At 38.5% G+C, this 14,857-nt stretch overlaps 1 protein-coding gene across 8 annotated transcripts in view; it reads left to right on the plus strand.

Annotated features, from left to right (window-relative positions):
• SOX5 (SRY-box transcription factor 5) overlaps positions 1-14,857 on the plus strand; it is a 1,045,264-nt gene that overhangs the window by 577,595 nt on the left and 452,812 nt on the right. The window lies entirely within an intron of this gene.

Here is a 14,857-nt window from a genome sequence, read left to right on the forward strand (position 1 = left end):
ACTACCTGCAAATAAGAGTATGAATGTAAAAGTAAGAGCAGGGTTAAGGTGATGGCAAAAAAAGAATCAAAAAAGCTCCAAATCCATCCCAGGATGATATAAAAAGTCTTGCTTAGTAGTATGGACCCAGTCCTAGGGGTAAGCTTATTAATCACTCTGTGGTCAGTACTGTTGATGTTATGAAGGTGTATGTTAAAGCCTTCATTGTCAGCCTTTGGATACACTTATGATCTGCATTTGGAGGGGGACACAAGAAAGTTAATGATAAACTTGATTTTGCTTTTCCAATCGCCTCCATTTTATACTCACTAATAGATAGTAACGCTCACTGATTCAGCATATAGTGTAACACACAGAAAAAAGTACCAACACATAATATCAGCAACAGGTGCTCTGTCCAGCAGGAAAATATTTGTGCTAACCAATTTATTTTATTGTACTATTGTAGTTAGTCCTAGTATGCCTGCCATATACCTTCAGGGGAGACCTGAGATGGTATTCATACTGACTATGGGAAATTTGTCTAAGACACTAGGGAAATTTCCCTTCACTATTTCATAAGTGCCATGGACATCCACATAAGCTACTAACAACTAAGGCAAGACCTCAGTAATAAAAGGACAGCACACCTAGCAGTTGAAGGTTACTCAAGCTGTTATTACTTATATCTTGTGTAATGTTATGTATATATAACTTTGAAAATAATGTTATGTTTTGTAAAGTGTTTTATAATAAGTTAATACTATATGTGCTAAATGCTGGTATTGCTTATGACTGTAATCTGCTTGAAACTAGCATTTACTAAATGTTCAATGTGTATTATTATCTTGGAGCTTTTCTCCCGGGCCTCCACTGAAAATGGACATATATCGCGTCAGACTATCCCAGTCAACAAATGTAAAATAAATAAAATAAATAAATGTTGTTGATATTAAGAACGCTCTAGGTACAGTTCATTTAAACTTCATAGCCTCATTTCATGGAATTTGCATACACAGATGTGAAAAATCATTGTTTTTTTTGTGGTACCGTGTATTTGAAATGTGTGGCAAAATAAAAGGCCTACTAATTGAGTGCTGTCGCAAAATTATGAAAGCCGTTCTCTAGATTCCTAAATATATGCAGTTTCTGAAAACTGTAATGGGTAGTTATAGTGACAGCACTTAAAAACATTACTTCAAACACATACCTTACCTCAGTAATGCATTAAGGGGGTTCTACATGGTTTCTAGAGCCACAGTTTATACTGCTTTTCTGATTTACTGACCATGGTCTGTTAGTGCATACATTTATGATTTTCTACAAGATGTATAATGTAACGGAGACCAAAACATAACATTTTTAATAGACATAAGCAGTGATTAGTAAATAAATTATATTGGTACAGTAAAATGTAGTTTTACAACCATATCTCATGGCATTTTTGAGTTTTTACAAATGGAAATGTTTCAAAATGTCATTGTGAAAACAAGTAAGTTTCATATGCTTCTCGCATGTTAACAGTGGAAAAGCCAAATGTCATACAACTGTTAAACTTGTGAAATGTGCTTTTGGAACCTAAAACCTAATATCTTATGACATGTGGCTTCATAAACAGCCTAGTCTCAATTAAAGGAGGATAATTGTTTGTGGTGGTGGGGGCTGAACACACATACGACCATTGCTTTAGTTATCTCGCTTTAGAGCTGACATTATTAAAGTACTGATGTGACCATTAGACAACACCCTATTATTTTCCTGGTTATTCAGTTTATTTTCTTCTTTTTTATATAAAGACATAATGTACTGCTGTAGCCTCAATGAATTTGAGACATATATTTTGGTTCTTCTTCAATTTTTGCATTTATCTGATGTGTTGTGAGAGCTTTCCATCTTTAATGAGGTTATTACAGTTCTTAGGGGTTATTTGCAGTTTCTTATTCATGTAAAACCAGGCTGCATCATTTTGTCCCCTTTATGCCACTCATCCCTACTTTTATGCATAAGAGATTAACTGCTAGTGTTTTATCTTTATTTTGTACTGGCATAATTATTTTACTTTGATATTTACTTACTTACTTAATTACTTACTTACTTGCTAATTGTTTAATGCAAACCATTGAGGAAGGCAGTACCTTGACCAACACCCATTAAAAGTTTCACTTTTGGTACTTCTGAAATGGTGTACATAATGTTTCTCATATTCAATGCTAAACATATCAAATCATTTTGTTGTGTTTCTAGTTTTAGCTTCAGTGTGTTTGACTATTCATCACGTTCAGCACCTCTCATTTTGTATTCATACTATCATTTTGAAAAACAGATTAACAAATTATATAAATTAAAACTTATAATTAACAAAAGTAACACAATTAAAATGGTTGTGAAAAGCTGGTAACCGTATCTGCCAAGTTATGTGAAATTAAGGTCACCTTCACCAAGAAGTAAAACAATAATCAGATGTCCAGGGCAAAAGGTCTTTTATCACAATGATGATGTATACTGTACAGTAAAAAACAGTCATTCCTTAAGAGTCAAATTCCAGTGAGTGCATACTGCCAAAGGCCAGGCTTGGGCTTTGGCATGAAGCTGGGACGCATTAGGATAGAAACTGGCATGTAGATGAACCTTATGCAGCATAAAGGACAGCAGCTATTAATTATGCCAGAGACAAAGTAACTGTACTATAATGAATAGAAACATAGTAGGGAGGCTTGAGTGGATTCAAATCAAGTCGAAAACATTAGTGACAAATGCTGTTTAGTAGAAAAACACTTGCCAAAAATGTTTTTGGCAGTTTTCACAAAGAGCATTTTTTTTTTTCGCAGTACTGCTCCATATGGGGGAAATTCCCCAACTTATATATAACAACTCTGAGATCTAACAACAGTGGGTAAATGTACAGCCTCAAAGATCGCCAAAAAGTATTTTCCACGCGTGTTCTTCTACCAAACATCATTTGATGCAGATGTCATTGGTGACTCAGCTCTATCCCACTCAAGTTTATGATTTTCCATACTTAAAAGATACAACATGCATACTTATATGAAAGACAAGGGCTGGAGTCAATGCAGTGGGGCTTAGAGGAAAACGTAGGAAGGAGCAGGTGTTGATCTGCAGAGACATTGGAAAGGTTGAATACAGATAAGGCAGAGGGAGGAGCTACCATGCAGGAGGAGATTATTGGAGCTTTATAAACAAAGGTATTTTTGAAGTCCCACAGCTGTCCATGTTTTTTTGGCAGCGGTCAATATCACAAGCTGGAGAAGGGCAGTATAGGAACATAACACAACTAAACAGTCAATGTGTATGAGTTGCACTGTTTGCTCATGAAATCTTATGCTAAAGTTTTTTTTTCTTCTTTTTCTTTAATCTACAAAGAAGAAATATATTATGACCCACCTTTTGCGGTTACCTTGAAACTTTTGCAGTGCTGGTTTCATGAATGAATATGACTTAAGCTGTATTATATTGTGTGACCCTGCTCTAACTTGTTTAGGGAAGAGCAGTATATTAAGAGTCTCAAATATTAGGTCTGTTTTGCATGCAATCCCCAAATCAGTGCAGGTCCCACCTGAATCAGTTGGTGGGAAGTCTTTCACATTTTTGGTATTTTGGAACACTGCTTTAGGAAGGAGAGGATTCTCTGGGCCTGAAACAGTACCAGAAAGCCACAGTATTTCTGCTGCAAAACATTGAATGTTTCAAAAATAGCAAGAATTATTATTATTATAATAATAATTATTATTATTATTATTATTATTATTATTATTATTAAAATGACCAATTGTTGATTACCATTTGGTTTGAAAGAATTGTTCTTTGCAGTATTGAAATCTGTTTGATTGACAATGACCAGTCACAGGCACACATTGATCCCAGCAAAACAATCAAAATAGTTCCATGGACTGCTTAATATTGCAGAACTTATTTTTGGTAACTTACTTGGCAGACTTGCATTTTATATTCTCAGAAGGCAATATATGAATGAAGATTAGAGTTTTGCAGAGGCAGGGTCTGTAGGTCCCAAATAAAGACAATAGTAGATTTCTCAGACAGGATGTTTGTCAGTGTGCATCAGTGTGAGTAATGCACAAAAAAATCCAATTTCCTCTTATCCTGGACTACTAACTTTGCAGAATAACTATATTTTAATACCCTCTTAAAGTTAGGGATTGTATTAGTTTTTTCATCTATGATAAAGTAACTTTAATTCACATATTGTACTTACAAATGACCAGATAATTAATACTGGGGTGAGGGTGGGGTTTTTGAATTTGCACAAGAAGTTGAAACCTCATGTTATGAACACTGTGCATTGCATTTGATTGTAAGTATTATGATGAACTGCAAATATCAATTAGAAATACCTAGTGGGCACTGCTTCCCTTTTTGGACACAGAACATGCATACACCCTGTAAGTCTGGACAGCTGAATATAAATTGAGATATAGGTAACATGCCTGCAGGTAGATGTTAGTGAACCGTCTCATATGCTGGCTATAGGTATGGTGGATTATCATACTTGGCAGTCAAGCTTATAGAAATGTAGGATGATGAAAAAGGGTAGAATCTGTAGCATAGTAGGATTGCCCTACTGAATGTATTTCTGTAAGAGGATTTAGCTTCTTTGAAGTAACCGATAACTCTTTTGTTTCAAAGAGATTTTAAATTTCTGCAACATTTTTTTGTTAGGCTGACCAGCATTTCTACAGTTTTATTGTGTTTAACTTTGTGATTTACAAAGTCACAATAATTGTACTTTTGTTATTTTCATAAGCTTCCAGCATTAAAAAAGGGTTTAGTAACTTGGACTTAATTTCAAGTAGTGGCACATTTGGTAACATCCTTTAAAGATGAAGGAAAAGGAAGTCCTCAAATACTGAAGTGAGCCTACATAGTATGAGCACTGTATGCAGTATTTAATTCCATGAAATAAACAGTTATAAAATCTGACAGCTGGAATTTAGATTTGGATTTTCAAGTTTCTTCTTTTAAACAAAGGAAAAGTGTAACAAAACACCAGTCAAATTCCATCAACTTATAGGTCAAGAGTGCTGTCCCATAAATAGCCCACTTCAAAGATGTGGGAAAAAATGTGGCTGTAGGTAGAAAGTATTCTTCAGTTAGCTCTTCCTTTTCACAGTAGTTGTCGGCACCCCGGAGACTTCAAAATGCTATTAAAACACTTCCTCGTAATGAGTAGTCATAAAACAGTGCATGCATACAATTAATAGGAAAAGTCCCAGTAATGACAGTGTGTCTACTAGGAAAAGCTGCTTGACTTTGCAGCATTCCCCAATTATGCTGTAAGAATCTGGTAACGAATGTTGTGCATGTTTTGTGAAACCATATAAAGCAAGTTGTGAAAAGAAAAAAAATCATACTATCTCTCTCTCTTTTTTTTTGCACGGAAACATAAAATAAAAAAAATGAACTGAAGCATTCTGTTTCAAAGGCGGGCTGTATGTGAATAGGAAATATAGTTCCCCAGAAAGGCAGCCTGTCTGTCTATGAAGGTTGTTAACACTCTGACATTCCTTCTATATTATTTGTGCCACCCGTGCAGAAAGTAGGGCAAGGAGATTTACAAGAAGGTGCAAAGTCACATCATTTTCACAACAGTGGCTTGGGCATTGGTATATCTTATTCTACAGCTGGACTTAGTGATGGACTGCATTGTGTTCTGCTACAGCTGTGAGAGACAGCAATGTATATTAAGTCACCCTGAGTTATGGTTTACATTTCAGTGGGAACATTGCCCTGCTTTTTGGAGTAGTTTAGCAGGCAGCCTCTTTCTTTTTCCTGTTCTTTTCTTGTATATTGCCCTGAATTTGGCTGGTTGTGAATTAAAAAATAGCACCACACTGATGGTTTCCTATCTGAAAGGAAAAATAAATGCTCTCAACAGAAAGCTCAGTATTTAACTGCCCAAAGACTCCTTATTGATTGGCGGCAGTGATGATAGTAAGGGATGTAGTATACCTAGGTCAGGATCCCAGAAAAGTATCAACATTTTTCTTTCCTTTTTTTTTTTTTTTAATGCTAGGATAATGATTTGTACATTTAAATCTTTGTGTGTGTGTGTGTGTGTGTGTGTGTGTGTGTGTGTGTGTGTGTGTGTGTGTGTGTGTGTGTGTGTGTGTCTGTATAGATGTATGGATAACTATACATACATATATATATATATATATATACATATATACATATATATGCATCATACTGCTGGTTTCATAGTTGAAAGAAAAGAGAACCTCAGTACTTCACTGTCTAGGGACTCTGTTGGTCCACAACTGGTAACAACCATATAGAATGCGGGAGATCTAGGGTTGAATTCCTAGACAAGGGTCTGTATTTTCCTCTCCTGTTTCAGTTACTTAACTATCATAGGTTCATAGGTTCATACGTAGGTACTAGGCTATCTGCCTGAAGGCATTTATAAGCCTAGCTGGAATGTGTTGGCTTTTGCCACCCCCTTAGATTAGTTCCTTGTGCCTTTGTCTAGCAGAGACATTGAAGTGATCCCTGGGGTAAAATGTCTGTTTCCCATCCACTCGTCAAGGCTTTTCTTGAAAAGGGTTAGCATGGAGCTCTGCCTAATATAGATTTGAATCTTGTTCCAGAGCATGGGAAGTCTTTGGGACAGGAATCTATCCCTCCAGCACGTCCTATTTATTGATGTGGTGAGGTTTAGATCCCTGGAGTGTGTGGCTCGAGGGGATATGTTTTTTTTTAGGTGGAGCATGTCCATCAATTCTGGGTTGGACATGGCCTTGTATGTCAGGCAGAGATCACCTCTGAGTAGGCAGTATGCAACCGAGTACAGCTGGAGTTTCTTCAGTCGAGCTGCATAGGTCATCTGCTGGAGGCCAGTGATCCTCTTGGTGAGGTACTTCTGTGGTCTTTCCAGTTGTTGTAGGAGTCGTGTAAGGTACATCCCAAATGGGGCATTGTACTCTATGATGGGTCTGATGAGTGATGCATAGAGGGGCCCAATGACTTCTTTCAATCTGGATGCAAACCCTTTTGTGATTAGGTGGGCCACATAGAAGGATTTTCTAACCACTTTGGCAATGTGATTATCACACGAGAAGTTACTATCTACTTGGGTCCCCAGATCCCTTATTATGTCTTCTGTATTTAGGGGGCAATCACCTATGTGGTAGTTTGTGGGTACTTTGTTTTTTCCAAAGGTGATGACTATGCACTTTTTGGAATTTAGCTTGAGGCCATGGTTTTGACACCAGGTATCTGTCTCAGTGAAACCCTTTTGGAGGATGTGTGTGTCAGCCGAAGAGTCAATTATAGCCCCTAGTTTGCAGTCGTTTGTGAACTTGGTCAGCCATAGTCCTCCTGTACTTGTCTGTACTTCTGAGAAGTATATGCCGAACAGGAGGGGTCCTAGGACTGAGCCCTGGGGAATGCCACTTATAACCGGTTTAGAGTCAGACCTAGCTCCTGCAACTCTTACCATGTGGGTTCTGTCTGTGAGCCAGTTGGCAACCCATCTCATGACGTAGGGGTTTATGTTCAGGCTGGTGAGCTTGTCTATAATACCTGAGTGGGGAATGGTGTCAAAGGCCTTTGCAAGGTCTAGGTAGGCTGTGTGGACCACCTTTCCCTCATCTATTGCCTTGATAACTGTCTCAAAGAAGTCCACCAGGGTTAGGAGGCATGATCTGCCCTTAACAAAGCCGAACTGGGTAAGGTCCAGTGTTTGGAGGTTTCCAATGTCTCTGTTAATGAGATCCATGATGATGTGCTCCATAGCTTTGCAGACCAAGCTAGTCAGGCTTATAGGGCGATAGTTCCCAGGGTCTGTTGTGGCTCCACCTTTGTGGAGTGAAATAACCGTTGCAGTGCGCCACTCTGTGGGCACGTAGCCTGTGGAGAGGCTGAGTTTAAACAGTGTGTTTAGGTGAGGGGTTAGTTCATCTTTGAGCTCGTGTAGGATGCAGCCTGGGACACCGTCCAGTCCCATTGATGTGTCGTTTTTGGCTTTGGAGAGGGCTGTTTTAACTTGAGTGTCTGTGATTTCAGGGGCACTACATTCTTCTGGTATAGTTATGGGTCCTTTTGGGGGTGAGAGGAGGGTGAAGTTTGCACTGAACCTGTCTGCCAGGATGTTGGCTATATCTGTTGGTTCATTGTATTTTGTGCCATTCTGCACTAACTCCGAGCAGATCTGAGAATTGCCACTTAGATTCTTGACATAGCTAAAGAATGCCTTGTGGATATCTTTGGAGTCCATGGCAATTTTTCTTTTGAAGCTAGCCTTGGATGATTTTATGAGGGAATGTAGTTTCTTGTTGATACTGATCAGGGATATATTCCCTTCTTGGGATTTCACTCTTTTCTGTACTAGTGTCCTCCTTCTATTGTATAGCTTGTTTATGGCAGGGGTCCACCAGACTGGTTTCCTTTTCTTGGAGGAGTGAGTCTTGGTTTTGTTTGGGATAGCACAATCCATGCATTCTTGTAGGTGCCCATAGAGTGCATTAGTAAAGGATTTTGCAACTTGGACAGCGTTATCCTTTAGCATGGGGGCTTTGAAACTTCCCACCTCGGTCTTAAGTAAAGTGAAGTTTGCTTTTGAAATGTTTTTCACAGTGGTTTCTTTGACCGGGGGTGGTGGAGGAATGTGGATATCCAGAGTGATTAGTTTATGGTCAGATCTAACAAGCGAGGGGTTGACCTCCAGTGTGGAACACTGCTCGCCCATGTTGGTGATGACCAGGTCCAATATGTTGTCACCTCTGGTGGGGGTGATGACCAGTTGATCCAGGGTGTTTGAGTTTATAAATTCTAGGAAATGTTGGGCAAGGGAGTTTGTACTTGAGTAGTTCTCCCAGTTAATGTTTGGGTAATTGAAATCACCCAACATCAAGGTGTTTGGTAGAACCTTTATGTTTCCCAGTGTTTACAGGAATGCAGAATGGGGGTCCTGGGATATGGTGGGTGATCTGTAGCAAGCTATAATTTGAATAGCAGTTTTGCCCATTGTTAGCTGCACGTGGATGATCTCTGAAGCATCGTGCTGTGCCACCAACCTGGAGGTGTGGGTATCCCTTGATGAATATGGATACGCCCCTGACTTTTGTATTTCGGTTTGGGTTCTGTGGCTGAAATGTATGGTATGAGTTGTAGCCTGGTAGTGCTGGGGTGCTCTCTGGAGCCTTAAACCAGGTTTCTGTTACTGCACATATATAGATTTTCTCCATACTGAGGAGTGCCTCAAGTGCGTGCATTTTGAGGTTTAGACTTCTGGCATTAAGTAGCATTACCCACAGTTTTTTGTTACTTGTGCTATTTACGGCAGTGGGTTTGTCTTTTGAGCCTTGCCTAAAAAAGGCACTTTGGGGCTGGCAAGAGCCTTGGCCAGTATTTGAAAGCCTAAGGGTGACAGGTGCAAGCCATCTCTAGTGAAGCAGCATGGCTTGTTGAGCATGTCATCCCAGGCTGACAGACACTGGATCCCCTTTGAATGACACCAGAAAGTTAGCCAATTGTTGAAATTGATATATTTTTCTCTGTACTGTGGTATCATTCTTGGTGAGGGCAGGATACTACTCAGAGTCAGGGTCATACCGTCCTGGGCTACGTGATCACAGAGCTCCGCCATGTCTCTTTTCATGTAGTCTAGGAAGGTATGGCTCAGGTCATTCACACCAACATGGACAATGACGGAGTCAGATTTGTACTTGTTCTGTAGTGACCTGAGTGCTTGTGTTATGTGGTGGATCCTGGCACCTGACAGGCAGCTAACAGTAACCTTCTCCTTGTTCAGCCTAGTGAGTGTGACGTCAGTGTGCCTGACTATAGAGTCACCTATTACTAGTGTGTTGGGTATGTTATTTTGCCTTAAGGGCTGTGATTATGTGGCACACTGGTTTTGTGAAGTATGTGTTTCATGGTTTGTGTTGGGTGGTGGAGGTTGCTTGGATGTCTGCTTTGGAGGTCTCTGTTGCTTCTGCAGATTTTTATTTAGAGCCTCCGAGTATGTTTTTGTGTATTTATGTGTTTTTTTTTGCTGGTGCTGGTTTCATAGGTCTATGTGAGACTGGTGGTGTGATGCAAGTAATTCCCTTCTCCTCTTGACTGCCTGGTCCAGTCTTGGGTTGAGAGAGCATAGCCTCCAGTTTGGCTGTATAATTGCATATCTCGCATGTATTAGTGTTTGGTGGAAGGAGGAGCGGGTTGTCTGTGTACATGAGGCAATTGTAACATTGCCTCAAAATGCCCAGATTCACCACTTGGACCGGAGATTGCACCTGAAACTGCCCTTTGGACATGCCTGGATAGGTACAGTGAACTGTTTTATTGATTGGCTTGTAAGGTCGAATAGAGAGCCTTGTCCTTCTCCACAGTATAGGCTGGGTCTAGTGCTAAGGTTTATTAGTGCTTGCTATGAGTTTTGGAATATCAAGGAATATCAAAAGTTATAAGCGGCATGGCCCTTGATAAACTAAGGTACAGTAATAATAAGCAACTGTCAAGTGGCAACTGGTGTTTTGGGACCCAAAATGCAATGCAAAGGTCACAGTGGAAAAGTTGGTGGGAGAATAAGTCAAGGTTGGGGTCGCTACTTTTAAGTATTGTTGTACTGGTGGGGTTAGCTGATATTTGGGAACATTAAGGGGATGGATGGATGGATGGATGGATGGATGTACAAATCTAAATGGAATTCATGCACAGGATCCTCACTTTTGGGAGACTGATCCACGGTTTTTGATTTGTAGGAGAGGTTGGAAGTCTTTTCTGTGCCTCGTGGGAGGCTTCAGTTGAGAATGTTTGATCACTTGGGTATTAGCAGGGACATGAGCTGAGTGCAGGCATGCTACTGTTATATTGTACAGCAAATGTTTCATTTCCAGCATTCCGTTAACTGGTTTGGTCAACAAACTTATTCTTGTCTTAACTGTTTTTGGTTGCATCTTTCCATCAGTTGTTGATAGACGGTGAACCATGGCAGATCTAAGGCTAAATTTCAGTTTCACACAGCTATTGCTTGTTCACCTCTTCACAAAACAAGTACAAACATGCACACATGATCTCTCTCTCTCACACACACACACACACACACACACACACACACACACACACACACACACACACACACACACACACACACACACACGCTCTGCCTCTCTCGCTTACTCACATACAGCTTCATTCTACTATGCCAAGATACTGTAATCCATGGCTTTCCAGCAACCTCTGAGACTTTTTTTGGTTCTCTCCAGCATTGAGACAGAGAGAGAGCTATTGCATGAATTTGGAACTAAGCTAAATGAGATATATACACAGATAGATACATATTGCATTCTTATTTGATAAGACAAACAGAATAGTTTATTGGTTGCTGGAAAATCTGAATCAGAATGCTAGTATTCAGTATCCCAATGAGCTGCTATAGGTGATGCTGTTTGTTATCCTCCATATATAAAGTACTGGCAGAAGAATGAGTGATATTCAGAGCTGGGACATTCCACTACTGCTTTGTGCTGGTTTTGTTCTTTTTTTTCATTATTATACCATACGAGTCAAATGTGCACACATTTTCATACATAAGTAGCACAGAGGGATTATGCATGTGATTTCTAAAGAAATGGCAACTAAAAGTTTTCTCTGGTAAAGAGTCATTGCTTAAGTAGATTTTAAGCTATAATGTAAAAAGTGTCATGCTGAGAATTGAAACCCGAGTGTCACCCCATGGTTCAAACAACTCAGTTGTAGACTTGAGTAATTCAACCTGATTTTCATGAACACTTTTTTCTGTGTTTCTTGGATTTCATAGCTATAGACAATGCTAATAAATTGTACTACAGTCAGAGTAATTAGTAACAGTCCTACAAAGCTCTTATGCATTTAATAATGTGAATAACGGTACCAAATTAAAACATTTCTCCTAGTCGACTGTAAAATTATGGGATTAAAAACATTTACAATGTGCTCTGTTTTGTATTCCTGAAACCATTTCCATTTTATATAAGGCACACAGTAAGTGGGCTCATGTCACAAAGTGTTATTTGTATACCAGATAAAGCTTTGAATAGCAGCAGTTTCTAATTAGTTCATTTGACGCATATAAGATTTGTGGTCGGAAGGTACTCGTGGTTATTCCATTAAAGACCAAACACAACGTTCTTTACTTGATGTTTCAGATTTTTAAGTTCTCTCCCATATTAGATCTGGTAGCATGGCTGCAGACATCGCAGGCCTTCGTAATGTTTTAATTATGTAGGAAGGAAGGAGAAGATGATTACATTTCAGCATAAAAACAGATAGGCCTGCTGTCTGTAATCTAGGAGGTCCTGGCTGCATCTTTTAGCTTTATTCAGTTAGCTTTGTTAAGGACACATGCGTGTTCTGAACTTTATTACTATGTAGGATAAGAAAGAGTGTGCAGTGTCATTTTTTTTTCCTAGAAACTTTTTACCTGATGTGTTTTAGATCCATTGAATCAGTATGTCATGGAGCAGTGCATATTACGATGTTTGATTTAGATGTCCTTGTTTGTGTAAAGCCTTATTCAGCTACCTTTCTTTAGTTTGTAAATGTGATTAGAAGAAGTCTGTTCCAGGTTTCACTTTTATGGAATTTAAGAATGAAGGTTTTAAATAAGATCTAAGATATTTTCATCACATTCCATAATAGTAACATAGGCAAACCTGCAACTTGTGGTCAAGTTATATGTGGGCATTCCTTGTGTTATCTATCAGATATTAAGATATTAGAACTGTGACTTATAGCTTATTCGATGTATTGTTGTACTACTGTTTTTTTCCACAAACCTGATAAATATCTACCCAGTCATTGCAGATCTTGGCACAGCCATACTAGAGGCAGCATCAGGACATTTTGTACTTTCCATCCTAATCTTTACATGCAGTAAATGTGCTCTTGTTGTTGACAGGTTACACTAACTGTAAAGTATGTTTTGTTGTTTTCATACACTCTTCTAAGGCAATATCTTTCCTGGAGAAATATCAGTATTCTTACTACTTTCTATCATATTTCACTTTGATGTTGTGAGTGGTAATGCAATTCTGTTTATAATTTTTTTATTGCTTTTGTGTGATTCTGAGCTTGACTGAAAAGTATGTGGTGTGGGCAGACTACCCCTTTGTTAGGAAGCAGATAAGCAAATAAGTATGCATTTTTTTGCAGTATAGAAAATTTGGTAGTTCTAGAACTAACCCGAGCTTTGCATAGTAATCTTAAATTCTGCAGTCTGTAAAATTGCGCATAAAACTAGAGAAGCAGTGTTAATGCTCATATTTAAGAATCTTTTTATTAATGCAGCATCCCGAGCAGCTCAGAATGGGATCATTCATATAGGCCATTGTACTGCCCACATGGGATGGTCATAGTCCAGGTAAATGATGTTTTTATTGGCAGGAAATGTAGTGAGTGGTCTTTCTGCAAATCATGATCACTTACCTGACTTTAAAAATCTTTAAAAAGTTTAAGTTCCCATCTGTTAGTGGTCTCCACTATCACTTCTTACCAGATGACCTTACCTAAACGTTAAAGGCATAGTTGCCAACCCAGGTGCTAAATGGTCTCCATTTAACCAGTTCTTGTAAAGTACATTTATTTTGATGATGATTTCCACTGAAGCAGTGGGCACTTGTGCTTTCACCAGTTGACCTGCAGTACTCTTCTATTGTAATCAGCCCCTTTGTTTGCCTAAGGCTATTAAAGGTGTTATGTATATTACTTGCCATCGCAAATGACATGCCGTTCCGCTACAATAGTAGTAATCTCCGAGGCTGCTTTAAATGGATTCACTAAATGTCTTTTCTTGGCAACTGACCCTGTTTGTTTATTTATTTATTTTTGTTCATTTATTTTATTTATTTATTTGTTTGTATATTTGAAAACTGGAAGCATTCTGTGTTGTTTCCACCAGTTTACTCATTAACACAGTTGAAAAATGAAGCAAAATACATTTCTGTGGTACATTCATTATTGATGACTTGTAGCATATTTATGTTTATTTATTTATTGGTTTGTATTTGTTTACCAAGGCCGGAGCACTGATCAGAGTCTTAACCAGTTTGCAAGCTCAGCCTGGTTTACATGAAACAGTAGCAGGAATGTACTCATTCACACAGAGGTAACATACCTTACTCTTTTATTTATTTACATACTCGTCAGTTTACATATACTGTTTTTGTTCCTTCTGGAATATGTTGTTAGACATCAGTAACACCACCCTTTAAATTCCCATGGAACATGTAATTATTAATCTTTCTCTATACTTCGAATTCTTTGTATAGCTTTTACTTTTCTTTCACATTCAGGCCTATGCATTTTTGCTCACATATCTTTTCTTTTATGCTTCAGTTGATATTTTTTTGTAAATTTTTGCTGTTACAATATCTGTTCTGTTGTGGTTCTATAGATACTTTCTGTTTGTTCCTTTTAGTTGTTACAATTGATTGTAGCCCAGGCTGGACCTACAACATGTTATTCAGTGATTAGTGAACAAAATGAAATATAAATAAATAAATAGATAAATAAATAAAAATAGTTAATATATGCAAATGACAAGCATTTAGTATCAGCAGGTAAGGTTTGACTATTCACAACATTTTATACGTGCATACTTACAAGGGGATAAATTAATGTGCTAATAGGAGTAGTTAGAGGCATGTGTAGCAAAGGAGTTGAGTGAGAGGAAATGAGGGAAGTAAGAAAGGAAGTGAAAGTGGTCATTGTAGGATACGAGTAAAGAGGTAAGTCTGAAAATATAAGATGGCATCAGTTCAGTTTCTTCAGCACTCAGTTCCGGAATGTGCCCAGAGAGGAATGGGGTTGAAGGGATAAGACCTGTGGGTTCATCTTATTGGAGGAGGTGAAATTGTTTGTT

Source organism: Protopterus annectens, chromosome 11.part0 (genome assembly GCF_019279795.1).
Source record: "Protopterus annectens isolate FY-2018-M chromosome 11.part0, PAN1.0, whole genome shotgun sequence".
Taxonomy (NCBI): domain Eukaryota; kingdom Metazoa; phylum Chordata; order Ceratodontiformes; family Protopteridae; genus Protopterus; species Protopterus annectens.